Raw genomic sequence first — 5,797 nt, 5'->3', positions numbered from 1 at the left:
AAAAATAGCTATCTCACAGGGGACATTTCTTATCTTATGACTGGTATAATCGAGCAGTTTTACCGCGGAATTTATGCTCGTTAAAAAATAGAAAAGCGAGATTCGAGCAGTTTTACCGCGGAATTTATGCTCGTTAAAAAATAGAAAAGCGAGATCCGAGCAGTTTTAACGCAGAATTCATGCTCGTTAAAAAATAAACATAAGCATTGAGCAGTGTTTTGGCTCATTCAAGCTCATTAAAAAATGAACCCATCTCGGTAAATAACCACTGTGATCGTAAATTTATTAGCCATAAAAAGCCTTGGTCGTGTTTACACCCGCCACCTCCATTTCATTTGGCCAATCGTTCACCTCCATATGATTGTTTACCCATTTTGAGGAACAGCTGCGAAGAGTGATTTCACTTAGCCATCCTTGTGACACTGCCATGATTGGAAAATTCCAACCTGTACCTCGAATTTGCTGCTATCCCTATTTATCACTCGTTCCTCAAAAGACGAGTCTTCTTTGAGCTCTTTTCATCTGACTCGTAAAAAATGAAAAGTTTGCCGAGTTTTGGCCTTCCAGCTCGTTAAAAGGACCGGAAGAGCTATCCCTCCTCTAGATTTTAATCTTTTTGGACCTGAGGGATTATTACACAAAAAGGTCGAGCGCTTGTTTTATTCGGCTCGTTAAAATTATCGAAAACTCATCCCTTCTGTATTGTTTTATACTTTTTCGGACTTAAGGGATTAGATGACGAAAAAGGAATTTTGGAGTTAACTTTCTGTACCTTTTCAGACTCTCTAAAAATGAAAGGGACCGAGTTTTCCTTGTCGTTAGACTCGTTAAAATGATTAAATAGCGACAAACTTGTCTTTAGACGAGAACGAGTTTCCCTATCGCTAAGCTCGTTAAAACATAGCGATGGGCTTGCCCGAAGGGCAGGTTATAGAACAAGCATATGTTATCCTCCTCAAGCTTGACAAAAATAAAGAGGTACTGGTCAGAAATGACTGGGGAAAAATTGGGAGAACCTCAAAGCTTTAATGGTAGCAAGTCGCTCTTGAACATGACACTTTGTCCTCCGTATCACATCGGGTTGGGTTGTTTCATTCACCGGTCTCATCACCATGGTCCTCGCCAAACCATCCACATTTGGGGTAATGCTACCAATCCATCACATCAGTGTCATTATATGTTCAAGAAATGTTGTTCAGAAAGAGTCAACCGTGTCCCATCCACTGCCATACATTATCCTTCATCCACTCATGATCGCCACCCTGAATCATATTTCACAGATCGTTTTCACCTCCACTAAAATCATTAGCTCCGTTCCGTGTCACTGATGTGGGATTCATTAAGGCCCTCCTTTGACGGATCGCTTCTTGTCGACTTCAGCTCATTATCCAAGAAGTTGATCTAGGAACAACCCCCCAGTACTTTGAAGCTTGCATGCCTCAATGGCAAGTTTCTCACTTTCGGCGACAGGTATACATCAATGACCTTCGACCAGAAGATTTTGCGTGGTGTTCGACGCCAAGTCCTTTATTCACACCATGTGAATTGTACTGCAGTACCTTGAGGGTCATTATCATTATCGGTGATTCCTCTCGCGCTTGTTAACGGTTTACATTATTGACCGGTAATCAAGCGATGTCTTTCCATGTTCGACTTCAGCGCAATTCTCACATGGATCGACTTGTACTTAGAGTGAAGATCGAACAAGTTTGAAGACCCCGGATCTAGTTTCATCCATCTGGGCTGCGATATATATATTCAGGATATAAAGACATTTGCTATGTACATCATTGCAGCAGATGATCATCCTACTCAAAGGATGATAATTTCAGCAGAGAATTATCAGTCTACCACCAAACGATCATCTGTTCTATGTACCAAAATGAATTTATAAAGCTGAGCATGGGAATGCCCGCCTCGGCTAGATCATGGAATCAGAATGAAAAATAATGTATTGTATTGTATTTTATTACAGGGCACCTCTCAGTGATTGAATGAACTTCGGATCCTCCTGATAAAGCATTTCACCCGATAAACGACCTCATACTTTAGGGGGCAACTGTTATAGACATTTTTGTGCCTAACAGCATGAAGCATGAAATGTCGATAATCTAAAGGGATCCAAAGTCCCTAAACATGTTGTTCCTACCCCTAGAGGAACAAGGTCAGCAAACCACAACACTGAAAATCAGTTCTCCACCTGAAAACACTCAAAAACAAGCTATTTATGGATCATGTCAGCTGCTCCACTGAGCATCTGCGCTGAATGTCAACTGCTCCACTTTGTACCTGCGCTGAATGTCAAAAGCAATGAAGGCTACCTGCGCTGGGCGAGATTGGCCAAGTGGCACAGTCATTCTGCAAGGTGTCAAATGCCCAGGAAGCTTCCAAAATGACACTTGGATCAGGGAATTCGCCTTGTGATGAGTAAGAGGATCTAGATCTCCAAGTGGAAGCAAGAAACTCCAAGTGGACTCAAGAACTGAAGTATAACTGAAGTGGGAGAGGACACTAGTCAGCTTCATGCCAGCCTCAAGCTGACTCATCCTTTCTCCAAAACTCCTATATATAGAGCTCTCTCATGAGGTCTAAGGAGGCTGGAATCTTGTGAATGTAAGGAAGTGTTGTTGGTTTGTGCATAGAACTATTGGGTGATTTGCTTGAAGGAGGTGAAGAGGAGATTTCTTTCTGCTGGGAGGTGTTGCTGGATTGGGCCTATTATGGTTGTAACACTCTCAGAACTTTACTTCTTCCATTAATAAAGTATTTGAGGTTCTTCTAGATGCATGTGTCTCTGTGGCGTATTGATGCTTGTATATTTGATTTATTCTAATCCTTGGATCAATTATGGATGTATGCTTCTTGTAGTTTCCCTTTCTTGTGCTTTTACAGGATCTTCGTGTAGCTGGGCCAGTGAAAGAGCAGGGAGCTGGGAGCAAGCAGCAAAGAGGGAAGATTGGATCAACCATTAGCGGAAGATAACGGTTAGTGGATCTCTTTCTCCTCTCTCTTACATCTCATAAAGAAGTAACCTTGAATAGCTTTGCATTCAGTTGTTGCTGAGGTACTATCGCCCTTAGAGTGGGATAGGGTCATTTCGTATTGGATACTTTTCCCAACAAAAAATCGACCCGCCACCGGTCGGGCGGGGCGGGGCGGGGCGGGGCGGGGCGGCCCGGGGGTGGCGCTGCGCGGATCTAGACGCGTAGTGCCACCCCGGGGCCGCCCCGCCCCGCCCGACCGGCGGCGGGTCGATTCCCGGAATCTACCCGTCGCCGGTCGGGCGAGGCGGGGCGGCCTGGGGGTGGCGCTGCGTGTCTAAATCCGCGCAGCGCCACCCCCGGGCCACCCCGCCCCGCCCAACCGACGGTGGGTCGATTCCAGGAATCGACCTGCCGCCGGTCGGGCGGGGCGGGGCGGCCCGGGGGTGCCTGTAACACCTTCCTGTGCAGTTTGCGAGGATTAAATTAAATATGTGTTCCTGTAACAGTACAATAAAACCTGGAAGAAGCGCAGTGTTAGGTAGGGGTATTGCGCAACACATTAGAAAGCCAGAAGCAAAGGCGGTGACAACCCTAACAACCTTACCTGCAATAATATCAGTAATTGATTTAGTCATCGCGGTGTTAAATGAAAATACTCCAGCAGATACAAAAGGGAGAGCAAGAGGTTACCTGAGATTTGCAGGTGGAATCTTGGCCAGCTCCAGAAAGTGAAAACCTGTAGAACAACATCATAGTAGTCCTTGGATTGTACAACCAACATTGCAATATGAATTAAAAAAAAGATAAACATATCAAACCTTTACCTCGGTGGTGTAAATGTAGAAGAACGCTGCCTAGGGAGGATGCTCCAAAGCTCTACTTCTATTCTCAAAACTTCTATAATCCCTACTGCGGGAAATAAGTCTCATGCGTAACCCATCTCTGAATTCTGAAATTCACCGTGTGGAAGAGGAACTTTAGGATGGCTAACCCCCTTCAATTTGAGAATCATGGCCGCAATCCCGACAACAATGGGAATCACCTGCACCTCCAAGAGGAAGTCGAGGGTTTAGTATACTGTAAGCGACTGGTATTAATCTAAGAATAAGGGGAAGGTAGAGGTGCATACAAAGCTAAAGAGAAGAACCACCTGCCGGATAAACCCCCGAGTCTGCCATGAGATTTGTAGAGCGATGGCAAGCACAACCCATCGCGATAATGAAACTCGAAGAGGCCAAAGTAGTTACACAATTGTCCCTTTTCACCACGATCATCTGATTCAAGGTAGGGGATCGCGTAGTGGTCCTTAAGCCAAATGTCTTCAGATCTACAATCCCGAGATTCGGGTATGGGAAGAAGACAGTGCAGATGGAACTGGTGTACAAATGGACGTTAAATCTAAATCTTGGACCATGCAAACAAATCTCCTTGTAATTAATTAAATCGATTTTTCCATAAACTATAGTGGTGAAGGACCTACATTAACCGAGGAATTTAAATACCACCGAAAATGCTAATTTAAATACCACCAAAAATGCTATGTGTGCGGTCATGCCTGAATAGGTCAACGATTATCTTGAGAAATCTTAACGTAATTAAATCATTACTGAAGTAATGAGTAAGAGCAGGTATTTTAACAGTTGCTTAAGATAATATTCATGTCGATAATATGGAGTTGCACCATTTTTTGCTAGTATATGGTCGTTGCTTGGTAGCACACAGTGTGCGTAAGTAAATATTTTTTTTGGTTGTTGTTGGCTAGTAAGTGTGATATTCATTATGGTTTGGATTGATTTCCCTTCAATTTTTTTATTTTTTTTCTTATTGTTGTTAGCTAGTAAGTGTGACACTCATTATGGTTTCGATTCATTTCCCTTCCTTTCAACGTGAGGTTGAGTAGGTCCGCCGATTACGATCATTGTGGCCCTGGAAAGACCTGGCACATGATCAAAAATTCGAAACTTGGATGGTAATCTGGAATGAAATTGGTTTCACGAGCCTGCCTCTCACTAAATTAGCTATTTATTAGGTTGGGTTGATGACTCCATTATTGAGCTCAAGGATTTCATCTCTAAATGAAAAATAAGGTGCATTTTCAAGTGCTTTATTTAGTAATCCATTAATTGTTTAATTTTGTTAGATTTTCCTTAAAATTATCTCTCATATTTTGATTTTAATGGTTCTTTATGAATTGTGAGTGATAACATTTTTATTGTTTATTATTTTGATATTTTGATTTTTTGTTGAGTAGCTCATCAAAAATTTGATTTTAATTGTACGAGAAAGTGGATCATCTGATAAGCCAGGGAAGGCTCATTAGGATTGAGTGACATCATAATCGTGGGGTACAAAACTTTGTGCTAAATAGCCATGACCATATATGTGTAGTCACACGATGCGAATTCATTAGATAAATTATTTTTTATGGTTAGTTTTGGAAAAACAATAATGTTGGTCTTACACATGGTTGATGCATATTAAAGTTTTGTGTATCACATTGTTTAGGTTACTAAATGAGGTTAGATTTAAGTTAATCATTATTTTTTGAAAAAAAAAGTAGTTATTATTATCTTTTTGACATGAAATTCATAAAAAAAACTATTATTTGACCATTTTTAGTTAATATTTTTGTATAAAAATTGTGATTTTGACATGTTAATTCTAGCAAAAAATTATCAAAACGTTTAGTTTTTTTGTTATATTTATGTTAAAAATGGTTATTTTTTATGTCCATTGTTAAAAAATGTTGTTTTTTAGAAACAATTATTTCATGTGGATTGAAAAATTAATTAAGGATGTCTAAATATGTAGAT

The sequence above is a fragment of the Pinus tabuliformis genome, chromosome 2_2 (assembly GCF_031772625.1).
Source record: "Pinus tabuliformis cultivar Carrire ecotype Pingquan chromosome 2_2, CPIR1, whole genome shotgun sequence".
In the NCBI taxonomy this organism is placed as follows: domain Eukaryota; kingdom Viridiplantae; phylum Streptophyta; class Pinopsida; order Pinales; family Pinaceae; genus Pinus; species Pinus tabuliformis.
This window is presented reverse-complemented; position numbering follows the sequence as displayed.